We start from the raw sequence: 26,818 nt of genomic DNA, 5'->3' as shown, positions 1-26,818 counted from the left end.
CCTTCGAGTAATTCTCCTTGGTGCTTCTTACGGCCCTCGATTCGCGTCCATTTAATTCCCATTAGCCGGCGTCTAATTAATACGAACGTGCTTCTTGCGATCCAACGGTGACCAGGCCGGTCGGTGGGACGACGATTCGCAAACACTTCGTTCTTTATGCATTATTAATCGCGTGGCGAAAGATGGGATCGCGTTGCCGATTCGAACGTGCGAGCGAAAACAATCGATGGTACCTGAGACCTTCTCTTTCGTGCCCTTAAAAAAAAAACACGTCACTGATATTTCGATTTCGAAATATTCGAGTTAATTAAGAAACGCCTCGATTTCTTCTCATCGATCGTGAGATATTCCATCACGCTCTCATCCTTACCTGTCAGCAATTCTGCACACCCGACAGAGGCCAGAATGAACTTTTTTTCGTCCCGCCATTTAATCGCCCCTTTGTCTCCAGCCCCGTGTGAATATTTATCGAAGTTAAACCGAGACGAATTTAATAAATACGTTATAATTTAATCGGGGGCTCCGGCGGCGGGTAGCTGGGTCGAGGGGCTCGAGATTACGTGCCTAAGGGATCGAACCGGGAAGAGGGAGCGAACCGCAGCGGTGTATAAAAACTGCGGAACGAATCCCGGTTAAAAGGCTGATGAAGGATCCCGTGGACCCATGGGGATGGAAAGACACGCCGTGCGCGAGAGAAGAAGGGCCGCGTTTATGGTATCCCTTAAATTTAACCGCGTTTAAGACGCGAGATTAAAAGAATGGCTCGTCCAGATTCGTTCTTTTTTGCTGAATAAGTATCAGAATACACACGTATCTTTGCTGATTAACAAACGTAATATACATTTATACCCGTACAAAATCCCACTTTTAAGTGTTAAAAAAGAAAGAAGAACAATTCCGCTCGAAGTATCTCCGCTCTTAAAGACACCAGCCTCGCCAGCGAGAATCTCGCTTCCGCGAGTGGTTTAAAATCCGCGGTCATATCTCACGGAGCAACCATCCGAACCGTGTTCAGGGTAACCGCCACCTCGTTGCGCGATAGAAAATCCCCCTAATTAGGCCATTTGAAGCCGAGCGCGGGGCCACCATTCCGCGACGCGTCTTTAATATCCGTCCCGCGAGGGTGCCGAGCCTTAACCCGGAAACCTCGCGGATCCTCGAGCGGCGCGCTGCGTCGTTCAGGCGTCGGGACGCGGTTGTCTCCAGGCTCGGAACGATAATTGCTCAAAGGGAGAACGGCGCGGTCCCAGTTTCTCCTCGGCCGCGAGACAATATCCTTTATCTCGCGGCCGTTCCACCGTTATCAGGAGAGAACGCGCTCGGTAACTGGCGTCTGCCCCCGAGATTCCCGCGGCGAACGAACGCGCGTACCGGAAAAGAAACGGGGCCGCGCGCGGCCGACGTCGGAACGACGCGGTCCAAGAGATAATGTTAATATCCGGCTCGGTTTTCTAATTGCCAATTATTTCAGCTTATTCCGCTCTTTGTTCGCCCGGCCGCGCTGCTTGCCTGGGAATCCCCGAAGAATCTCGGAATGCCTTCGCCGGCTGCGCTCCTTTATGCGATTGCCCCTGAACTGGCTGGAATTTTCTCGAGCCAGGCTGCCTCGTCGGTGAGTCGCGCGGCTATCAGATTTTCATTCGATGAGCTTCCCTCGTGGGGCGGCGATACCGCGGTGCCAGCTTGCCTTTTAAAAGCTCCGACTTTCCGCCGCTCGACCGTGTCAGCGTGTCGCTTTTCTGAACGCGTCTCTCCCTTTCTCGTTGCACGCGTCCTTTCAAAGAACGCGATCGCTTCAAGGTGGAATTCCTTCAGGAGGGACCCTTTTAAATTTTGAATTACATTTTTCCCGCGCTCCCTCCGCGTACCGCAGAGATATACAGCTTTTTTTTTCTCCTCTTTTCGAACGAGCTGCGTGAAAGTTCGAATTTTTGCCGAGGAAATCGTGACCTATTTATCGGTCGAACGAATTTACATTTTTGTTCTCGCGTTGGGAACAGAGCGTTGGTTCCATGCGCGTTTCATGGCTGCGCTGCATTTCGTTTGTAGTCTCGCGTGTCTTTTATTCCCTTGTTCACGGTTTACATTTTTTGTTTTCGATAATTCGCGGAAAAATTCGTTTCCAAATCGCGTTGGTTCGCTTCTTCGCTTTCACTGCTTTCACGCTATCCATCTTTATCGAGCTCAACGATACAACTGTTGCTAACCGAAGACGCAACGCTAACATATTCTACGAACGCAATCCCTCTGCAACCACAACCACTAACCTAGCCTGACAATAAGACGCGTGTACGTTCGAAAGCGCTCGTTAATCCTACGTTAGCCCGCTGAAGTTCTATTTTGTTCCGCTATTACTTTCGCGGGGATTTGAGGGACTCCAGTTCTACGGAATCCCATGCGTTCTTTACATTTCATTTATCGAAATTCAATAGCGTCAACTATGAACAACTCGAAAATTACACGCGACTAGCCCAGTCAAATCTAACGACACCAACTCACAGTTAATCACAGATCATCCGCGTGTATCGACCAGCTTCCATCGTTTCCTCCTTCCACTGCTAAAATTCCCACCCCCTCGAAGCGACGCCGAACTGCAGTGGCCACATTTTAGCCCAGTCACGGCGATATCACGAGCGCCACTTTTTACCGTGTTAAAGAATAATCGTTTCGTTCGAGTCGAGCCGCGCACAGGATCGAACGAAGGGGGGCGTGGAAGGGTGGTCAAACGGAGGGGGACGGGCCTAGATTAAACACCGATAATACACCGTCCCGATACCTTTTTGGCCCGATGCACTGGCCGCCTCGTTATCCGCGCCACCCGCTGCACGCCGCGCCACTCGCAACCGGCGGCTCCACAAATTTTGCAAAACACCGATATAAATCGTTTGATAACGCGTCTGGCCCTGGGCGTCGATGTATGTACGCTGGCGCGCGGAAAAACCGCCCCACGCGCGACGGACGGGGTGGAAAAGGGGAAAAAAGAGAGAAACGGCGGCTGAGGCGGGGGTGGGATCGGTGGAAATTTGGCGAAACGCCAGCCATGGGACTACGCCGTTTGCAAGGCGAGTATAAACAACGCCGCGTATTACGGACCCGCCGGTTACAGACGCGGCGGGTTACGCAGCTGATATCGCTAATTGCAAAAACTACCCTCGCCGCCCAACCCTACCGCTGGCTGCCCGCGACTTTTTAACGCGTCGCTACGATTTTAGCTCGTCCACTGTTAGGACGCGACTACGCGTCTTCGTTACGTTCACATTGGTTGGAAATGGACGCGTGAAAATATGTCTCTTGGAATTCTTCAAACGCGACATTCTTTATTCTTCCACTGGGGAGGATGTTTGTACGCTACGAGGGCTGCGCGAGCTGCGAGTCTCTTTCGCAAGATTCATTTTCGTTGCCTCGTTGACATACTGAAATAATTCCGCGATATTAATCTGGTTTCGATGCTGCGCACAGTGTTTTGTAATCTATTCGATGGAGGGTGTGCGTGTATCGGTGCGAGTGGTAAATGTGCGGTGTACCAGCGGACCTAGAGGTGAGAGAGATAGACGGTGTCGAGTTATGTGTTTGCCCAGAATAGCGACTGAAAATTTGTAAATTTGCAACCGAATATCGACCAGCCATTACTCTTTAACGAGGAGTAGCGATAATGTATGCGGAGTATGGAATTGTACGGGCTATTGTTTGCCCGAAAGTGTGACCGTAGGATGGGGGCGCAGTTGATTGTTCGGGCCGTGCAGCCCCGAGTGAATGTTGATGTTGCGGTTTCGCTGGGAAAAGTTGGATCTCTTGACTGTTCGTAATTGTTTTAACGAATAATTTCACTAGCCGGTCTCTGCGCGGCTGTAGGTGTTTGACGCGGACGATAGTTGCGGATTTTCCACGATGATAGTTTCGAGCAACGGTCCATTGCACGGCGCACGGTAAAGGGTAGAGGATACGGTTAGTCTTAAACGCGCGTGTACATTATGGCATTTAATTTTCTCTTTGTAGGTAATTCAGAGAGAGAGAGAGAGAGAGAGAGAGAGAGAGAGAGAGGAACGATTCCGAGGCTGGAGCAATTAACGCGCGCGCGTGTGTGTCCAAAGGAATTCCTGCGTTATAAGTTGTCGGTGCATCACGGCTGCTAACCTCGGGACGGAATGCGGGCGCAAACAAAGGGGGCGGTAAAATGTTGACAAATATTTGAATACGCCGACAATTGCATACGCGGCTAATTGGCGGGTTATCTATTTAAATGAATATTCAGAAGCTCGGGAACTCCAACATGTTATGTCTGTCAGATATCCTCTTCGTCCAAACATAGCCGGGGTTAAATTCAGACGTTAAATTATTCAAAACTGTTATCGTCGAGTTGTTACGGGCACCAGTCTGACTTAACGTATCGACAAGACGATGAAAATAAGACAAATCGGAACTGTCTAAATATATTTCTCGTCTCGATCCATATTCAAATCCCTTTCACTAAAATATGAGCAACGATCGAACGCCGTGTACGCACGAGAACAACCCTGCGCGCATCCTAGACCAGTAACCAGTTTACCCTGGTGCATTTTCAATCCGAATAAAGTAACTACAAAGTCTCCAATTCCCTTTAGTAACTGCTCGAATCGACCTTTATTCATTACTCGTCCCTCGAAAGCCGAGGAAGCTTCCAGTGGCCCCGAAACACGAACAATATGATTTACTGCGGCGGAGAACAGCGCCATCGTGGGACTCTAGCTTCGAGGACACCCCCGCGCGCAGCCCCAGCCTCGTCCAGCGAACAGCCGCGTCTGACCCGGGGCAAAAATCCTGACGCAGCTTCTTCTTGAGGAAATATTTTTAAAGGGCGGGCAACGATGCGCGGAGCTCACGGTAATTAAGCATCTCGCCGGTGCACGGGCTCCGCAAGCCGGGCAGTAAAAACTAAATAAATAGAGGAAGAGGGCGAGCGCGGAGGGTGAGTCTGGCCGCGGCGCGAAACACGCCCGGGTGGATCGTGGCCTGGGTCCCCGCACACGCGGACAGAAGCGAGGCTTGCGCAAACACAAAGGCTCACGGTCGAGGACAAACAGCGGGGCTGCGAGCTGCTGCGACGTGCAGCCCCCGGGGCGGCGCGGCCTCTGCCGCCCCCGCGAGAAAGGAAGGAAGGAAGGAAGGAAGGATGGGACAAAGACGGAGGGGCTCGTGCCACGGACTGAAAAGATAAGGCGAGAGCGGATGGAACGTTGACATCTATACCCGACGCTGAACGTCCCGCGTTCGAGGATGCCCTCGTGCTCGAGTGCACGCGATACGGTTTCCGGGTGAGACACGGAGACGATGGCAGAGGATGCGTGGGGAGGATTTTGTTTCAGGGTGCGCGTCGTTCGATCAGTTCGTTTGGTTTCGATAAGAAGTAAGAAGAGACGTTGACTGCTCGTCTACGATTTTTTCTTCGGATGTGGGTTCTTGCATGATATCGGAAGCACGAAACGGTACGCTGAGATATTAAAGAGTATGGAAAACGCGTTAGAGTGGTAGCCTGGAAATGTCGTACGGTTAACAGAACGCGCGATATCCATGCGGCGTTCCAAGTGCGCGGTATCTACATACGTATCCGGTTGAAAACGAGTACTCGACACGGGAACATATGCTTACTTGGCTGCGAACAGGCGCAGATTGCGCGCGGGACGCCGTCAGCGGGCCTCGAGTTCGTTCGCGCGCGTCGCCCCATTAGAATCCAACCCCGTTCGCGGATTTCGAGTGCGGCCCGCGACAAAATGTCGCAGCCGTGTAAACGCGCCCCGACAATCGAAAGCTCGTGTTGCTTTCGAAGATATGCCGCCCGTATACTCGCGGTATTAAACCCGTGTACCACGCGTGTACTCCATTTTCGACGAGCGTTCTCCATTTCAAGGCGGCTGTGTGCGGGAACGCGTACACCGGCGGCGCAAGAAACCGACAGGATCGTGGAATCCTTTGAAACCCGACCGACGCTGGTCCGTAAATAACGTTATGGTATCTGCGCGGGGGTCTTGGCGTGTTACGCGCGTTTTCATGCTTCCATCCCCCCTTGTTTTCTTTCGCCGGTAAAAATTGACAGACGACCCGTGTTTGTCGGTAAATAATTTTCTATTCAATCTAACGCGTTCCACTTCGCGATTCTTCCCCTTCAGCCGGAATATGTGCGCGCGATACTGCAGTCAGACGCGACAGTAAAAGAATTGGAAGAGTTATACGCGGCCGCAAGATGGTGGCTGCAAGACATGCAACGTAAGTTCACTTTGCAATAAAACAAACGCCTGTTACATGCCTCGAGCCCCGCGAGCAACTTGAAAGAAATATGGAGAGGTAAGAGCTGATAGTTTATTCAAGACTTTGGATTCAGTCCCTGTTCCATTGGTATTATTGCCGGATATTTCGAGAGTTCTAATCTTATTATTGAAACGAAATGGTAAATTCGATTTGGATCCGTGAATCTCCGTTGTGAGGTTGGTAAGTGTTTATAAGAACTTGTGATTCATTTTACACCCTGTTTTAGGCGATGAACAATTAATTTATTGAAGCGCAGGAAAATGTGCTATTTACACGTATAAATGGTTAATCAGCATGTATTAATTTTACGTCCGTCGACTAGTCAACTTGCACAGACAGAATCACGGGATTTTTCACGGCTAGCGTAACCTAAGCGCTTTGATCGTTCAACGTTGATAGCTGCAATGCTGGCGATATCAGCGATATTCGATTTTCCGCTAGAGTGGTCGCTGGCTTTCCAGTCGTCTCTAAAAAAAATATAAACGCCCCATGGTCAAGCGATTTTTGTCGGCCGCGTAAGCGAACAGGTGGGCCGTGCCACGGCGTCCAATGGGTTCTCTCGTTTCCGAAATGCGAAAAAACAAACGGCTCGTTTCTGTATTTATAATAATGGCACGGCGAACGATCAAAATATTCTCACCAATTACAGATTTGGATTTCGTCGAGTTAGAAAACCTATCGGTTTGATTCATAATGAAGTGGCAAGGAGACCAGTGTGAATTTTAAGTGTTCCTTCCGTGCTGTAGAACGATGTTATTGGTAGAATATTTTTGTTAGGACGCGGTAGAATTTTAGCTTAAAACAACAGAAGCGCTTTCACGAATTTCGACGCGAGTTCGTGCGGCTTGTTGTTTTAGCGGGGGATTATAAATAACATTTAACTCACCTATTATTTTTGCCGCTGGATATGTCAGCGATCGTTCTGCAACAAAAAATAAATACATCAATTTTTAGTGTAAAATTCACGGGAGGTAATTCGTTCCTCGATTCTTGCTTAATCGCGAGAACGTAGGAGAAGTAACAAACGCTACTCCTCTCGCAAAGCGCTCATAGAAGTTAAGGAAGGTTAGTGAATATTGGAAGAGAAAAGCGAACATAACCGAGAGCTGTCTTACTTTTGAACTTCAGAAAGTTTATACGTGTCTTCTAAAATTCAAAAGAGGATAACTTGAAACGTTTACAAATAATTCATCTTCCAGCCTTTCCAGTATTCGATGTACGCTCCTTTATAGGGAATTGGAATATTACAGACTTATCGACAATGGTAATTGTATACCCGATAGCGGGCTAGCGAAATCCTGAAAGGTTTTCAATTTTATAAAATCCCGAATTACATTTTTCATCGCGCGTCTCTGTTCGGATATATTTAAGCGTAATCCGGCTCCATGTCCGTTATGGCAAAATGGTATTTAATAAAAAAATACCGAGGAACGTCCAATATCATTTCGACCTAAAGGACGTCAAATAACGGCAGATTAAACGACATTTCATTTTTCGTAGCGTGTGCCGCAGGCAAACACTAGGCACGCTCTCAAATACAATTTATTAAAAAGATATCGAACGTCCGAGTGGATATTTCGTGCGATCTTTAATAATGGATTTATTTCAGACCGGAGTGCAACGATCGTTTACGTGTTTTTCGCGTACGTCGAGGGGTGGTAATGCGCCGATCCCAGAGATTAGGCCACAGCTGAAAGCTGACCGAGTATAATTTATTGCGCCTAATCTGGCTACGTCGCTTAGGTTGCAACTAGGTTAGTGGACGCGTGCTCATCATCCGCGGGAAGGTTCGTCGTACTCTCCAGCTACGTGGTGTAACTTAATTTGCGATACTTCCAGCCCGAAAACCAGTGTGTCGGTAATTAACAGAATTAAGGGATGAATGTTGCATGCGTCGCGCCCTCCCCGCCGCTACCTTCGAGAGGTGAAACGCGTAAATCAAGCGGCGCTTTCGTCGTTAAACGAAATTGGATGTTTGGTCGAACGTTTGCGAACCGGGCTATAAACCGGTCTGTCTCGGTTTTTATATATTCCGCGTAGAATTTTCCGCGTTATATTATATCGATACGAGCGAACGAATAGCCATTTCGTAAAATAATTAAATGGTTTATTATTGGAGCGGCGCGGCGGATTATAACTCGTTTAGCAGTCCTCGATTTGGTAAATTGAAACTGAAGTTAGGATTGAAATGAAATTGCATCGCGGATGCAACTTGTGTTTATTATATTTGAGGTATAATTTGCGCCGCGGGTGTAACTCGATATTAAAAGGCAGGAAATCAATTATTCCTGTCGCTCCGCGGGCTTCGCATTCTCGCGGATAAATTGAATAACCTATCCGAATTGCGTGAATTAAAGAATTATTCGGTTGGGTATGAATCAATTTATATGCAATTCCCGATCCACTTGGATACGTGTTATAAAATACGCTTCCAATCTTCGTTCGAATTTTATTCTAATTGCCTGTTTGCCGCGAATCCATTCGGAACGGTTAGAATTAAGATTGTCCCCTTTGTGTATTTCACCCCGCATTGAATTGTAAAGTAATTTTATAGATTAGAATCTGGCAGTTTGCGTCGGCCTGTCTCAAGGTTCGTTAACTATAACGAGAGTGGACTCATTCTGAGACGTTGCTTTATACTCTGGAATGATCGAACGCCGCGTTATTACCGACTCGTACTACTTCGTCTTCCATCAAAAGGGAGCTAACGCGAGCTACGTGTGAGCAGGAGAAGATGAACGACCGTCTCGTTAACATTTGATTAACGTTCCAGTTCAGATCGTTCATGATTTCGTTCTTTAATTTTTTTAATTATCGCATCGTTACTTTACATTTTCATTATTCCGCTACGTACGATCTGTACCGTGACTCCGGACACGCGGAGACGAATTATTAAACCGAGCAAATCGAGATTCAAGTGTACGCTGCTGCGAATAAAGTGGTAAAGATTGGACGATTCGAAGGAAACGACGGCGAAACGGAAGAACCGAAAGATAATTCCTTCCACAGCCAGGCGCCATTCTGAACGATTATCCGTCGAATTTATCGCGCGCATATCTCGCGCGCTGGTGGCGACAATAATTTATCGTCACTTCGCGTTCCAAAAAATGCCTTTACTGATTCATCCGCAGACGCATAAAAAGCACGCGGCCATACGTCACGCCGCACCGCCGCGTCCCTTGTTCCATTTTACGCACACGCAAACACCGCGCATTATAAAGCGCGCCGTTGCCCCGCATACGATATTTCCCATCCGTCTCTTTCCTTTTTTTTATTCTCCGCTCTTTTTACACACTATCCCGTTTTTTCCTCTCCCCCCTGTCCGCGTCGCGCGTCCTTTCCCGCGTTGGCCAGCGTCGACGCCATTGCCGCGCGTAAAGGATAACGGAAGTTCCGTGAACTCCATTATCACTCGATGCCCCCGGTCTTATCTGTTAAGTAACGAATCTATTAACGATATTGGAAGGGCAAAGTAAGTCGGGAAGTTCGCGTTTCGATTCTCGGTAAGGGAAGCTCATAAACGGAAGGCAAACAGAGTAAAATATGAAGTAGACGGAAACGAATTACCCGATACCGATATTCCACCATTACAGAACGCACGGCCGTTAAATCCATCGGTTACTTTTTCCACCTTATCGGAATTCACCGAACCTTTCAGCCGAAATCATAACGGATTGACCTACCGCCCTCGATCTATCATCTTTTAACGCAATTAAACCACCGCCTCCTCCGTTTAATAATCGACGAGGCATCGCCTGTAAATCCTATAAATCAATTTTTACGATATCGAAAATCTCCAACGTCCAATTCGAGCGTTACAAGGAAACGTCCGACGTGCGAGTGAAATTCTCTGGAATCAAAAGCGTCTGGTTCCCGAGGAACGGAGGTTGATATTATTGCTCGGACTCGGGCGGTGCTCGCTGCTCGTCGAGCAATCGCTCCTTCGGATCTCTTCAGCGAGATAACGTATTGCTCTCTTCGTGCAAGTATCCTTGGCCGCAAGAAAAGACTCGGAAGCAGCGGCAAGATAACGGACTTGGACAACGTGTTCCGTCCACGAACGCCTTTGTCGTAGATTAGCACGATTCCTCAGCTTCGCGGACTCGAGTCCTTGAAACTCGACGCCCAGGATAGTTCTGGGATATTGTTTTCTTGCTATCTAAACGTAATTTCGGGTTACACGACGAGAAACAACGAGGTATCCGGGGTACTGAATCACGGGAATCGGTCGACCGTTTCCGGAGCTCGACTCGATGACGCGGTTGACTTTCCCTTAGGTAAAGAAAATTTGATTTAAGACGGTATCCTCGTTTAGAACTTAATAAAGTGGTTAAGTTCCTGGTTGTACAAAGTGTTCCGCTAATTAAGGTTCAGTTTGGCAGGACACGATGTCTCGCGCGAAAGGGTAAGTCGAAAACGCGGAGGAAAGTCGCTGGTCCTGGACAGATTAAACAAGTTTTTAAATTTTATCTCCGCGGAGATTAATCCCGCGGTTGTTCCGCGCACTTCCAATCCCCGAACCCGTCGAGAAATAAAAAATTCATTTCTCTAAATCGAAGAGCCTTTTAAACGACTCCAGTGCAAAAATAATAATGTTCCGAGCGTACGACGCGACTGAACGGGGTGGAAAAATTGATATATATAATGGAAGAGCTAGAACGGAAATGCAAAAAGAGGTCCGGGCAGAAAGCTCGATGGAGAACGATCGATTATTACGGTCGTCCAGGGTAATCGTTTTTTAAATCGCGACTCGGTCTACGCGAAATACGTAATCATCGTGAAATGCGCTTTAAAATAAATAGCGACCTCGCCCCCCTCTGGCTGGCTCTCCTCTCCGTTCCACCGGGGGGTAGATACTTGACGGTATCGTTGAACGTAGTACGCAAAGTAAGACTTTTCCACGGCACTTCAGACTTCTCCGGTGCGCCAACTATAAAGCTATTTACGTATCCCATTTCCCGCAAAGGGCAATCTTTCTTTCTTTTTCCTCTCTTTTAGCCTTTGCCTTTTTCTCTCTTTCTGTCGTAAATATAACGCCGGCGGAAGGGGGCGAGGGGCGAGACGGGGCTGGGCGGCCGCTTTCAGCGTTCTCGAAAGACGTTCAAGAAATTCGCAATGTCGTGGCTCTCGCCGCGAAGTGGCTGTTACGGATATCGTTGAGTCCCACGGCAGTCAGATTAACGAGAGGGACGCGTGCGTTTCACTGTCCCGCTAATTCTTCGCGCCCTCACGTTTGTTTCGCGAGTACGTTCGTCGAAATTGCTCCTTCGAAACCGATAGTGCACCGTAGAAGGTTTCAGCTAAACGCGCTAATAAACAGGAAATTATGGCGGGTCTTTTTAGATCGAGTAGCGAGACTCCAAGTAGTACGGACGCATCGATGGTCAGGCATCCGTGCAGACAAGCGCACGTCGGCTGTGGAAATCTGAAATTCGCTGGAAAATAGGATTTACAAGTTATTCACAACTCGTGAATGACTGATCGAAATCAACTAAATCTCTCGTGAAAAATATTCGCGTATTTTTGTAACATTATTACAGCCGATACAACAAATATTTCCATACACGTTCCACGTTCCATCGTTCAGAAATACGATGATTTAATCTGGCTGCAAAAAATCGATATCGAAAAAATTAAACGTACAACCAACCGATGGTGTGTCCGGTGCAAAAATGGAGATACAAATGCCTTCGCTACGTGTATATTAAACAACAGGAAATCTCTGTACGTTTGATGGAATGTAATATAAATCTCGTAAAAATAGATCGAGGCAATGTTTTACTTGACTATTTGCCGGGAAAACGAACGGAACTCCATTTGGACGTTTCTACGAAGAGCTATTTAACCTCGACGTTCGGAAAAAAAAAAATTGAAATGCACCTGAATTGCTTCGTATCTTGTTACCAGAGTGTATTACCTTTTATTATTATTAAATCATTTTTAACAGATACGAGATCAATTCCACGCTGGAGACATTTTCCATTTGTATTTTATTCGCGATTTAATCCCATTCAGTTGGCTTCGATTTCAAATTCATTGCTAGCTCCATCAATCTACCGTTACTGCTGCCGAGGTATTTGTCAGAGTCACAAATTGAAGGGACGTCGCGGTAATTAAATGCGAGATGCGATTTTTCCGAGTCGAATAATTAGTATTATCTTCCATCTGGAGATGTGCCACCACGACGTGTGCATTAAGAAGTTACATGATCAATCGACAGACTAGAACCAGGGAGAAACGAAGGGGTATAAGATCATTCATAGTCAGGCGCATTTACGCCGGCCGTGATACGTATTCCATCTTCCTTCGTCTTTGAAACCTTCCGCATATCAAATAAATTATTCATGGCACTGCAGTTTTATCAGTAATACTTTTTACGCCAACGCTACGACAATTTCTACTAAATTTATTAATTTCTTGCTGAAGCTAACGATGGTACATCACTGAAATGATAAATTTCAATATTTTATGGCTTCCTTTATAAACGAGGGTCACAAAAATGGCATATTTTGTAACTCACTTAAGAAACGAGCGGTACTTTGATAACGCATTCCCTTTCACGCTCGCAAAAATTACTTCAAACCCCGTTTCTTATACAGTGAAAGAATTTTCTTCTACAAAGACACATTGGAGAACATTATCAATGAAAGCACTTGAACTAACCGTACAGACTTTTGCAAAGTTTCAGGACTAGTAAAAGACTCGCGCGAAGGTTGGAGAGTCACGAATGTGCATTTTTCACATTTTCATCCCTCGAACGCGTATCCGTGCCGATGCAAATTGGCTGTCGCAGCGTGCGAATAATCGACAGAGTTTTGTCGCAACAGCACAGGCCTGAGGGGCTATTCGCTAACAAGATGTCAACGATTCGAGGACGCGTGTTCACATATACGCGCGCACACGTTTCGTCGTCGCGTGGATGATTCCAGGCTGCGGCAGAAACAGAACGCGGAACTCGTTCCAACCTTTCCTCGTAATTCGTCCACAGGATTATGAGAACGCGATACGTAGCTCTCGCGCGCGCTAATAAATGCCATTTCCAACTGCTTGGAGTGCCGCGTCGAGTTTTCTCGCGGCATCTCGCGAGCGCGCCGCCGCCGCCGCCGCGAAAATTTCGCTCGAGTGCATCCAGGAGATGTTGAAACAGGATTGTTCGTATGATACTTCAGAACGGGGAGTAAAAATATTTTTACGCGCGTTTCAAACCGTTTAAACGCGACATTGTCGCGTGAACTTTGGCTTAATCCACTTAGAAATCAGTTCCCCGATTCAATTAGCTCTCTTCTCGAATGCTGTTCTTACTTATCTCGCCACGCGTTTGTTCCCTTCCAGGCTGAACGGATGGTCGGCGAGAGTTATTTAAAGTTACACCTTCGAGTGCGCGAGGAATCTCGCGGCTGAACTTATTTCTAAAGAACGACGCGCGTTAAAATCCTCTTCTACCCGAGCCTACGTCCCTAGAGCGGGCAGCAATAAAGCCCGCGATAGTACGCGGCCGCTTTGTAATTACTGGTTTTAATCTCGCAACATTATTTCTGAAGAAAAACACGCCGGGAGGAATTTCCCACCGTGGCGGGGGGTAACAAGAGTTATTCATTGCGAAGCGTTCTTTTCGTTTATTCCGTTTTACGCTTTCCGTGCTGTATTTACATAATAAAGAACAAAAAGAAAAAAAGGAAGCGAAACACCAGACAGTGGGTGCATAGAATCAACGTTCGCCTTACTTTCGCCTTCCTTGATAACCTAATCGAAGGAATGGTACATAGAAATTCGTTATCATCCGGTTTTATCGATTAAAAATGTTCTCACCTCTGATCGATTTCTTTCTGTCAAATACCAGCCACATCGAGCTTGCGGGTATCGAATTACGACCGTACGCAGATACTTAGCCGCCTGCGTTCTTCTCAGCCACAGACGATTAATCTTATTCAGTCTCGTTGAATAAGCGTCAGTTAACAACTATCGATCAGAGTGGCGAGTGAATAGGACCGTGTTAATTGAACGCAATTCAAGATCGAGGGCGTCTAATTAACACGGCGGTGGCGAATTTCTCTGCCAAGAATCGCTTGGCCAGGATCTTATCGCGGGAGCGTGGCGCTAGTGGCGTCGAAGTTCGCTCGCAAGAACGCGACAGAGACGACTGTCGTCGAATTAACGCGGCGCTTCGCTTGTATTATCAACACGACGATAACAGTTGTTAAAGATCCGTGCTCGTTGATGGCGAACGATCGTTTCATCTTCTTTCGTCGCGTTCGAACGGTTCGCTCGCTAACAAGACGAATCGCGTGTCCCTTTTTCCGTTGACACGACACCATCGCCGCGGTAAATCACCGCCGAGCCGACGATTAATTGGGTCAAAATCATTATCAGCCCTTCCCGCCGGTTTAATGATCTCGACCCTGGCCGTTCAACTTGAATTACCGCCGTCCACGATGCATTCGTTGTCGCATCCCGCAGGTATCCGCGCGCATGCACGTACACCCGTGCCTGTACACGCACGCGAGGACACGCGAGTGTGCGGGGATATAGAGAGAGGGATCGTGTTCGAGCCAGGACGCGTCGTTCCAGATAATACGTCAACAAGATCGAGCCGAATTGATATAGGACGCGCTAGGACCGTTAATTCCGCGTGAAACGGCAGGAAGATATGGACGGAAGGAAGCGGCGGCCGAATATCCGATTAAGGTGACTCCTGTGAATGCGATCGAACCACTCGTACATCTTCTCCTGGCTACAGCTCGCATAACTGCTCCGCCGGAGCCAAGATAACGTTGTTATCGTCCTACCATCCGGAGTTGTTTTTACGATTCGTTCTCGTTCCCGGAACGCGATCAGAAATCTGTCGACTCCTCTGATTTCTCGTCTGTTTTCGCAGGATCTGCCTGCATCAAGTTAGAATTTTCGTATTACCATTCTTTTACTTTGCTTTTTCATTTCTGCAGAAGATCAACGCAACTTTCTGTTCGATACTTCTTTCTCTACTGTTACTCGTCTTATGTCAGTCACTTTCAAGATGGCACGTCTTGACAGGATTTTCATCATCCAAGCTAAATCGATGAATATTAAAGTAATCCTCAGCGCGATTCAATTCTTACGGACATCCTCGTTTCTTTAATAACGAATCAATTTCACGGATGATGCGTCGATGAATAATATTTTCCGCTGCTAGCCACGCGTCGCTAAATCGGCGTTCGCCACGATTTTTACCCCGCCGTTTCCGGCTGGTGCACCCGGTGCGCGTTAATCGCTCGGAACTTTTTAGCGAGAGTAATTCAGCCGAGTTTTTGTTGACCGTGCTATCAATCGTTCGATTCGTTGCACGCGCGTACGCCAGTCGACAATGCGAAAAATCGTTTTCTAATATTAAACGTTAATCTCGATGGATAATTCGCAGCAGTTGGTCGCGTCGCGCGCGATTCTCTGCGATCGCTGACCGAACACTCGCCCAAGGGTTTAGCGGATTTTCAGCGACGAACGATCGCCGGCTCCGAAATCGACGAAACAAAAGTACACGGTGTAAATAGCTGATTTCGCTGGTGCATCGGAGAGATTTGCCAACGGCAATCGTCCGTGCGTATTAATGAAAGCGTCTGGTTATTGTTTCGACCAGGGACGGTCGGGAACGGCGGCGCTGATGTCGTTCGAATTAATTCGGTTTATCGGGAAACCGTAACATGCACCACGGGACACGGGACTTGGCAAAAACGGCTCGGTCACGACTACGTGGAAGTGATCACGCGTGGACTCAATCACGGAAAATAATCCGCGAATACCGCGTGTAGACACACGGTTCGCTCTGGGACGAGGTCGGCGAATTGTACCGTAAAATCGTACCCGATCGAACCGCTCGTCGAGCTTCCCAGTTTCGGTACACATCCAGCAATTATTTCGTCCTTTTGTCCCCTCGATTTCGTTCGCGATTAAAGGGACGAAAATGGAAAATAATTTCGATGGCCCCCTGCTGAAGACGCTATTTAAATGGGAACAAAGTCCGGCTGACGTGGACAAACGGGGTGCACAGCGTGGTCCATCGTTCGCACAAGGTTAGAATCGCAGACGAGACGGGCGCAGGAAAAATCAATTTCCTCCTTCACATCCCAGCCGATCCTCGAGCTAAGCGGCGCGATATCCGCAACACGGAGAGCGTGCGGCGAATTAAAAGGCAAACTCTGTATAGATCGTTGTACGCGAGCAGAACGAATGGCCTGGGACGATGGTAACCGTTGTTTCGGGGGCGTGCGGACGAGCCACCGTCGGTGGAAACCGTCGTTCCTTTGCACGTACGCCTGGTACAGAGAAACCAGGCCACCGTTGCATTCTCGCCGCGGCGAACTGCGCGCGAATGTGCGGTTTCGGTGTGCGGCAGGGGGTTGTCGCGGGTCGTGCAGGAGACACGGGGACAAGTCGGCCACGAACAACTTGAACAACTTCACAATGCCCGTTGCCTTTCCCGCGGAATAAACTTCCGCCGCGTAACTTTAAAATTGATGATCCCCGGCCCGTTGGTGCACGCGAGTGTATCCCCTCGACCGGCCGTGGCCTGTCGAGGTTTATCGTTGCCCCGGGGAGATGCTGCCCGCCCATGCCAAGAATTTATTTCGGAACGCCGTTTAGCGGCACGGTAATTATGTCTCGGGGGTAGAAAGAGAAACGTCCGCGTGTCACGCACCGATGCCATTGCAATATCGCTCGGGGAACGTGCGACCGGAAACTTTTCCGCCGAACCACACACCGTACTGTCCTTTTTAGTGGATGCTCTTCGCTTATTGGAATTCCGTCTTCCTGAGTTTTTTATTACGTCGTCGAATCGATAGGTTATTTTTGGTAAAGTTACTTTTGTACATTCAGTGATCGAATGTTTTTGATTCCTTTGCCAGGATTTCCAGCCATTCCCTTTTTTTTCCCCTTAGTAATATTAGAGCTTAAGAACTCTTACCAATTCAAGTTCACAATTTTTCGCTTGTCTCGTTGTATAATAGTGCACGAGGTATCCTTGAAAGATGAAATTGTCAATGGAACCCCAGTGAGATAAGACAGGGTTGACAAAGTGGTATTCACGTGTTAGTAACCGAGGGAAGATAAACCGGTGTACATGGCGGATGGTCGGTATGTCAAGATCAGCGAGTAATCTCCATTATCGTGGTCTCTCGCATATGAGCATCTCAAGCTGGCCGGCGTTTCCGGAGTCCGCTTAGAGGTAACGTTTACGAGAGCTGAATGGACGCGCGCGAACGCATCCGGGTTAACGGAAACGATCGTTCAAGGTTTGATCGTGGAAAGGAACCGGCGTATGCGACCATAAACTCGCGTGGACAGCGACGTGGGCGAGAAAAATTTCGCATCCTGTAGAAATCGCTTGGCATTCGAGTGTAACGTGCCGAAAGTCGATACGAGGGCGCTTCGTTTATGGACCAGTGGGCTGGCCGATCGACACATCCTGCCTGTTGGGTTCCTCCTCACCGCAGCTGGTTTCTAAGCTATTAAACTTTTCGTTCGTCGAACTGTATCGCTAAAAATATCGAACGCTCTTAAATTTATTGACGTTAGCAAAGATACGGTGCCATTGTTTAAACGAAATTTGCACGGTAAGGCGCGTTAATTCGCCGCTGTCTCGTTTTCGACTGGCTGGAGTGAATAATTAAATATGGTCCTAATTACGAGGGCATAAAAATATGATGGCAATTTGGGAATGGAAGGAAAGCGAATTAACGAAAATATGAAGCGTTTTAACCTAATATCCTTAATGGAGTTCGAAAATTAACGAAATAACATGGCTGGTCGATCAAAGCGACGCGCATTTCTTGTTAACTCGAAATTATTTTGCCTTTTTCGCGTTTAAATTCCATCGGGGTCCTGCGCGTCGACTACAGCTGTAACTCCCAATGGAATTTTCATTAAATATGCCGACATTTACAGTTTGCCAATGATACGAACGTGTACGTGATACGAGAACGGAACAGGATCATTTTGATAACCTTTTATCATTTACATGTTAACAGACAATACAACAGGGAGATATAGAGAGTGAAGAATTTGTCATACCAACGTTCAATTCGAATACAGAATCAAACGAATACTTTACCAAACCTTGAAACGATCGATTTCGTGTCTGCTGACTACAACGTCGCATACGTTAAGATCCAGTCAGAGATCCGACGTTGCCGTGCGATTTAAAATAGCCAAAGACTTCGACAACTCATTCGCGCATTGTCGAAAGTCTCTGGAAAGTTTTGAACGACGCTGTACGATTTCTCATGCGCGGCACGATTCACCTGTATTTCATTCGCGACCTACGAGGATCCGTCACTCCAAGAAACTAATCTTAAATCCCGCACCACGCTTCCAGCTCATCAGCCGCGGGAAAAACTTTCGTCGCAATTGGAATTAATTTCCAAGATTAAACACCGTCGGTGTCCCGTGGCTGCTCGCGGTGGCGCGCGTAAACAAAATGGCGGAGGCAGGCGTCGTGCCTCGCGCGCGCGCGGGCAAGAAAATCCGGCGGCCGCTTCCGTCTCGCAAGTTGGCCTTGTCCCGGGGTTCGCCTCGAGCTTCGGATAATTGTCGGTGAGTAACGTCAGCCCCGACTAAGTAAGATTTAACTCGGTGCAACGCGGTATGATTCGGTTATAACTCGATATTAACTGTAACGAAGCACGTCTTGCCTACTCCGGCTGGCTGAAGCACCATCGGGTTAACGAAGAACCCGTGTGCGTCTATACCGAGCCGTGCTCAACCCGCTCGCTGACCTGCACGCGTACACTTGCATACAGGGTGTTCGTTTCAGCCCCGCGCGGCGAAACATCGTGTAAACACCGTTCTCGAGAAGCGGACGCGATATGGAACCGAAATTTGTCTTAAGGCGAGCACGGGCATGCCTTGCTTGCGAATCCTTGCCAACCCTCGCGGGTACCAAAATGGAACGATGTCTGCGAACATCCCATGGAAGTAACAAAGCTCTCTGAAAGTGGCGCTATGGGGTGCTGCGGACGCGTGCAGGAATATTACAACGATGAATATTCCACGACCGCCCTGAATTAGTTAAGAGGGTTACACGGACCTGCGCCATCACCGACAACAAGAAAAAAAGCAGCGTACACCCATTGCCGTTCTAAATAGTCAGGTTAACGTCCGGTTTAACCGTATCTTCGTTCCAAACGAGGCTCGCGGGTTTTCACGATTATCTTCTTAATAATTCCCATCCCTCGTGGAATATTTCACCCGGTCCAGGTAAAACAGACACCCTGTACGTACAGACGCAAACACGCATACACGCGAGAATTGATACGGACACTTACGCGAAGCTACACAAGCACGTGTCAGGGGAAAGACGATATAGACAGCGAATGGGAGCTCAGAGGGGGAGAGAGAGTACACAGTTACGGCATACGGTAACGCGCCAGTATTGATAAACATCTTCATTAGCTGGCGCTGCTGCTTGCGCGCTATCAGCCTAGAAACCCCCTGTGCACCCACCCCGGAGCCGGTTCTCCACCTGCGTCGCTAACCTACCCTGCATTCCTCCGATACCCGTAGACACACGATTTGCCAGCGATTTCTAGCCGGGATTACCGTTTGATGCGAATTAAAACGACACGTGTCACGGCGGTTTCGCGTCTCCACAGCGGAGCCAGTTTCGGCGGCGGGCTGGTTCTGTTCGTTTGGTACTTGTTGTTGTTGCGCTGTTGTTGTTGTTGTCCTGTCGCGATATGCCGCGGGAAAAGTTCCGACCGTGTTTGGGAATGAAGGATGAGTTACGGTCGAAATTTCTGTGCTCGCGGTTTCGGGTACAATGGTACGCTGATTACTTGCCCATGCAGTTTCCTAAACACTTGTCATTCACACTTAACGCTTAGCGGGGTGTTCGCATCAGCCGTGTACGTACTGGAAACTTCCCTCCACGGGATTCAACGATTGGGCCGCGCGCGTCAGTTGCCGAGATTCGGTGAGACGTATTATCGAGTTCGCCCATTTTCTTGTCCCTCGCGCTGGTTATTCGGTTATAAACGTTTTCGAAAGTGCAAGCACATCTTCGGAGATAATACGTGTACAAACAAACGATTTAACTGTGAAATCAAAGCCTCGAGGTGTTCGTAAAGAGCGAATTCTCTCAATCTCTTTTTACTTAGCGAGATATTTAAGCTAGCGTTTCCTGGTCCACGTAGCAGAAGGTAATAGTATAAACTGGAATTTACAAAAATGGACCGAATGGAAGTCAGTAACGACATTAAAGAGTGAAAATACAAGACCCGCTCGGTTCATTAACTGCCCTTCCATTATTGAAATAACTTTCGCGCGGACATTTTCTACTCGCGCCGATAATGTCGTTCGATCTTCGCGTCCCGACAACGACGCACACGAGGAACGTTCACGCGACGATATAGCCACGGGGTAAATTTGTCCGGGTGCTTCGCGCGAGCGTGAAATAACTGCTCGCCTCGGTTAAAAGTGGAGTCCATAGGTTTCGTTGCACGCTGGAAGGAGACGCTGGGATTCGGTTTGTAACGGTGTAGTTTACGGACGCTGGTTAAATCGGCGAATTGTCCGCGTCCGAAACGGGGATTGGTGCGCGCGGCTAAGTAACGACCGAGAGCCGTAGCCATTTAACGAGCCCTTAATTCGCGGACTCCGTGACTCCGAGGCACCCTCGCGCGAGGTAAAACAATCGTACCGAATCCGATAAGCTAATGAAGTTTCGATGTCGATGCTTTCGCGTGAAGCTACGACGGTTGCCATTTCTTCTCGCCTGTCTCTAAAGAGTCCACTTTCCAACCAGCACGGTGTATTCAGCGTTTGCGAGGGAAATACGAGGAAAAGGTGTATCTTTCCAATTAGAATTTTTATATTAGAAATCTGAGAATGTTCACGCGAGGTCGACGCGTTCGAAGCGATTACGCGAAACGGTAAATCAGTTTGTTTAACAAGGATCGTGTCCAAACACGGTAACTGGATTTCTGTGTATCCCGTACGGGCTACTTAACGCGTACCCCCGCGATGATTTATGAGTGGAAGTTTACTTCCTAAGCCAAACGACGTGTGAGCGATTATATCCAAGCTATAATAAGGAATTAAAACCAGCTACCGTGCGCCGTAATATCCATCGCCGTGGAAAGTATACGGATTTATTATTTTGTGCGTTTAACTAGCTTCGCGCAGGATCCGACCACGGCGACCGACGACGCTGTATTTTTACGCTGCGACGACGAGATAACGAGACGAATTACGGGGACGCTTCTTTCGAAGCGATTCGAGCCGTTCGAGGGTGGATCGTAACGAGGGCTTCGGAAATGAAACCTCGCGGCGATTACTCGCTGTTGTTATACGGATCTCGCGTGAACAGAAGTAACGGTAGCGAATGCAATAACGGCGACATTAGCAGAAAGCAAGCAAGCGACGGGCGCGGACGCGTAAGCGTGGCGAACGGTGGATGGGATGCAAAGGGGTAATGGTCATAATCCTGTTACCAATTCCATTTGTCGAAACAAACGAACTCCGACCGGTACGTGCCGTCGACGCGCGTATCTACTTCATTGTCGCTAATACAGTTTCTGTCCCCCCTACGAATTGGCCCCGAGACTCTATCGTCGCTAATTAAAACGCCCGCACCGTCAGACTTCAGCGGGCCCCCAGCGTGGGAGCGGACGCGCGTCAAACGTAAGCGTGTAACGGTGCCATTGATTAACGTCCCTCGAACAGGGAGACGCGGAGAGTTGTGGACAAATGTCCGGTCGATTGAAAAATTACGAACATTGGATTCTCCGCATCGAGCGTTTAAACTGCTCCATTTTTTAAATTTGAAACCCTGTTAAACAAATGTTCGATGAGACTTTAAAAAAGTCTTACGACGCCATCATTTCCGGGAACAGAGTCGTTCTCGACGCTATTATCCCGACTATGGCCGCAGTGCAGTTCAACAGATAGACACAATGGCGATGTTTGCACCGCACGGACATGCATAGCCCAGGCCAGTAGATTAGGTTGATGGGTGGCGCAGGGTAGGACTGCCCGGCCACGATATGCTTACTAGATTGATAATACTGGCATGCCCGGGGATCGAACGGCCAATAGATAAGTGGAAGCCCCCCCGTATAGATCCTCAGCTAGGTCATATACTACTCGAAGCATCTAATTGCTCGTAAATGACGGATCGCGACGTCAGCTCGAGTGGCGCGGAATCGACTTGACGATCCCTCCGCAGGCACGTCTCGATCATCGTCTATCTCTGTCCACCGGCTCTGAAATACCGTCTGATTCGTCGATCTTTTCATTTTTAACGCGAATGGATTACAGTACTTCGAGCCGCTCCTGCACTCAGACCGTTCCTCCGACTGCGTTTCGATACTAAATATATCGGTTACATATCGGAGCAAGTTCCCTCCGGGACGTTGCTTCGCTCCATCCATCCAGACTTAAACTTCAGAGACTCCAGCGGCGGTCTATGCGTCTCTTTGATCCCTCAACCCAACGACACCCCCTTTCTTCCCTCTTTCCGTTCTGTCCCCGGTCTCCCCTCTCGCCCAAGACTCTCTCCGTCACTGGTCAACGCGCCCTCCTAGCGCGGCATCGCGTTCGATCCACCTATCTGCGTGTCCATCCATCTGGATTTCAAATCTTTAGACCCCCGTACCCGCTCTTTGATGATCCCGGATCTCTCTGTCACTGTCGCGGCTCGGATTTAGAAGTAGGTCAACCGGAGCGTCGCGGATCGGTTTTTCCAGCAACGCAGAGTTCTTAGGGAAGAAAAAAAAAAAAACGGGAGAAAATAGGAAATTGAGACTCGATAGGGGTCGACGAAAACGGTTGTTTTATGGATACGCGTGCCAGTTTCGCGGTACCGCTAATGGATTAGATCGAGCGCGCTTATCGCGTGTTCGAGATCGAACTTGTCAGCTCCCACGAAAAGTATCGCCGTTTCCTTTTTTTTTTCGCGATACCATGCCTCGCATCCGGTTGGCGACCACACGTAACGCGAGCCAGCTCTCTCGATTACGGTCCAGGGTTTTATAGTCTGGTTTATGGCTGTGTTATTCAAGAACATCCAAGACCATGTTAAGGACATGTCGTGACCATAAAACGTCGTTCGAGGGACATTCCAAGTCACTTAGCGGTTATTCAGGGATCATTCAAGGTCACACGGGGAATGTACAAGGACCACTCAAGACCACTTAGGGCCGCACCGCTTTCACCGTGTCTTATCGACGGACCTACTAAAGTTTGAGGAAGCTTGATTACCTTATTTCACACGTTTTTGGGTCACTGCGCCCTGGAATTGTTCAGAAGCAAGCGGAGTTATTAGAATGGTCCGTTTCGAGGTGTCCCTTCGGCGCGTTCGAAGTCGTTGAGCGTAATAAATCTTGGAAACGCTGGCAAGCGCAATGTTTTCCAAGTTCGTCGCGCGACAAACGCGGGACGCGCGTCGAAAACGGACATTCGGTGGAACGAACACGAACGCTGGGGCCGCGATTCGCGTAAGCGCGTTCGGAACGGTAATCGAGCCCCCTAACGAGAGCGCGGCGGACAAAACTGGCGGCGGTCCGAGCGCGGCGCGAGCCACCGCGGCCATCGACCGGCGCATAACGGGCATGGAATTTTACGGATACTTTGAAAGGGGAGTTTTTCACTTTTATGGCGAGCGGCTGCATAGAAATGCACTCCGCGACAGGAATATTGCGCGTCCGTTTCGAGCACGCCTGACCATGGATAACGCGATAAACTTTACGAGCCGAAGCACGCCGCTCGTAATGGATTTGCAATATGTTGCAAACGGAGCGCGCCTAGCCGCGTGAAGAGCGCGACAGCTTGCCATCCGCGGGATTAATACGGGATAAAACCGCGTCCCCGTGAAATTTAGGGGCCATGAACGTTGGATCGACGCCCCGTTGTTCTACTAACTTTCGTTTCACGTGTTTCCTCGGCTCTCCCGGTGATTAATTACGAGCACTGCGCTTTACCGTGGTATTAGCCGAACGAAAATTCGTTGAACGTGTCCGGGGATTATATCCGGTATTATTTAACGGAGCCGAAGGAAATTTTTGTCGACCGACTCTGGAGAGCGAAGCAAATGAAAAACGAAGAATAACGAAATCGCGTAGGACGGTTACTTTTCGAGATAAACGACATTGAAAATCCGCGATAAGTGAGTCCGCTAGTGGTAGGAGTCAGGGTTAGACGCGCCAGGATCATCTTCCTGCGTCGCACTGGCGATTGACTTTCGTCGCTAGCGCACTTTCGTACGAACGCGCTACGAATTCTGTTATCCTCGATCCTCCTCATATTTTCGAACGTGGAATCAACCAGAAAATTTTCTACCAACGATTGCCGAACGAACCGACGGATTTGATTGATATATCGGGAAATTATGAACGCTTTATGCGTTTGTCGTCAGCCACGTCGAATTTCGAGACCCTTCTGTCGCTGGCCTCGCGCGTCCGTGAATTGAATCCATCTATCAAGTTCAGCCATCGCGATTGGTGCTTAAGGTCGGTTTGTATCCCGGCTTAGAACAAGATACGTTGATTGAATAGCGGTTGATATACGAGCGGCGATATCGAAAAAAGGAGACCGTATCAATCTGCGAGCAACCGGCGTGCGCCGTCGCGCGCAAAAAACTGCCAGATAAATAACCTTTAACGAGGCATCCGCCGGAGCCCAATGTAACATCTTTAATTCCGCGTGCTACGCCCCGGGAATTTTGTTACGAATTTAGCCGCCGTTTCTGCTCGATCCGTTCGATCCTGACCATCCGCGTGGTATCCACGCCGCGATTCATGGAAACTTACGGAATTTCCTCGCGGCACGGGTCGAGTAAATGTAACTCATGCTATAATCGATCGCGCAAGTAACGCTTTTAACTGCTCATCTTGTAACGCGTTACACGATGCGAGATTATATTATTATTTTACCACGACTCACTGGTGACAATATCTCTTGTTAGAATCTTTCAGCTCGAATTTAATTTTCTTAAAAATAACGTTTCAAATCGATGTCGAATAAATTGTATAAAATAGAACTCGTATTTTTCGCGGATTACGTGTCGTTAGCGAACAATATTTTGAAATCGCGTTTCAATATTTTTTCGATTCGAAAAAGAAGCTTCCAGTCGATTTGAATAAAGCGTGCATCGCGATGGATATTCGGCACGGTCCGATTATGCTCGACTTTCGGACGGAAAATTCACAGCTGTCGAATCGTCCGGGAACGAGGTTAATTTTTGGCGGAACGTACGGTCGAACTTCGAGCGGCAGTTTTGAAGGCTGGATTTCGGTTTTCGATAATTACCGCGTGCCGCTTTTCAAATGGCCGAAGCTGAACGAACTTCTGGTAATTGGAACCGTTACGAATGCACAATGCGTTTAATTGTTGCCGCAACGCTGCCCAACGGTTCTGCGTTCTCGCGTACGTTACGCTGCGACAGTCGAGCTAATGGCTGGGAAAAATTTTAACACGGTCTCCACGTTGCATACCTTATCGCCTTTTTTTGCTTTCCATCACTATTCAAATAAAAAAATTACTTCGTAATTAAAAACCTGCTCACGTTTAATTTTAATAAAAGCTTCATAGCGCACTATTTTCCACGTCTTTAGCGTACGAAGAAAATCCTCTGAATTCGCGAGATTAGATTTCCAGAAGAGTTGTTTTCTCTTCTTAATTGTCCTCGCTGTCGCTCTTTTATTTTTGCGCAGAATACTTTATTTCGAGAAACACGGTGAGATTGGAATCACCAATTCCACGCTTGGAATGTAGCTATAGATTTTTGGACGAGTACCTTAATTTGTAATCAATTTGGAATGGATATTCGATTTTCTCCACGAACGAGCGTAGATAATGGGGTAGTAAAACAGTGGAAACGTGGGTTCTTAGAGGACCACCGGCTCTATAATCTTCTATAGCAGAGAAATCAAATTAAGTATCACCTTCCCGTGAATTGTACGTACCAATTGAATATTCTTTGGCACAATGGCGGTTCTTCCCGACTAAGTGTGCCACGAGGATTCTTATTCACGGAAAGGCCAGTCGAGATAGTCTCTCCTTGTTCCTTAGAAAATGATAACTGTTCTGTAAGATCAGTTTTGAAATTACACAGCGTTAAGACCGAGAATTTATGAATCCAAACTCGGAGAGCCAAGATCTCTATCCACGAAATCCGTACGAGTTAACGCTAAATTTTATTTCTTCGCCGTGAAGCAATTAATTACTCGTTCGCGTGTGTGCATTTTTAAATCTATCATTTAGATTGGTGTCCGCGTGAACGCACCGCTCCTATTTCTCGTAAGTATTCTTGAAACTTTAACGTTGCACTCTCGTGAAATTTCCACGCTATTTGCGTCACGCTGGCGCAAGTGGAATTCGATGAAAAATGAACGAAACGAGGTTCGCCGTTCGTTTATCGATTTCGAACGCTTTGGAAATCGTCCACGAGACAGAGAGTCAAGTGATTCTTTGATTCATCTCGAATTTTGTTTTCAATAATTCATCGTGGAATTCGAGCGACGCGCGGACCATGGAAGGGTGGTCTGGCGCGGCGCGGAGTCGAGATCCG

At 48.1% G+C, this 26,818-nt stretch overlaps 1 protein-coding gene across 4 annotated transcripts in view; it reads right to left on the bottom strand.

The window, feature by feature from the left end:
* The window catches only part of Ten-a (Teneurin-a transmembrane protein), a 568,813-nt gene that overhangs the window by 393,778 nt on the left and 148,217 nt on the right, over nt 1-26,818 (bottom strand). For all 4 annotated transcript variants that reach the window (XM_076893038.1, XM_076893039.1, XM_076893040.1 and 1 more), the window contains exon 2: nt 7,169-7,204. The gene's annotated coding sequence lies outside the window, so the exon portion shown is untranslated. The remainder of the gene's footprint in view (nt 1-7,168; nt 7,205-26,818) is intronic.

The sequence above is a fragment of the Xylocopa sonorina genome, chromosome 3, assembly GCF_050948175.1.
Source record: "Xylocopa sonorina isolate GNS202 chromosome 3, iyXylSono1_principal, whole genome shotgun sequence".
Lineage (NCBI taxonomy): Eukaryota > Metazoa > Arthropoda > Insecta > Hymenoptera > Apidae > Xylocopa > Xylocopa sonorina.
Note: the sequence above shows the minus strand (reverse complement) of the source record. Positions and strands in the feature narration are given on the sequence as shown.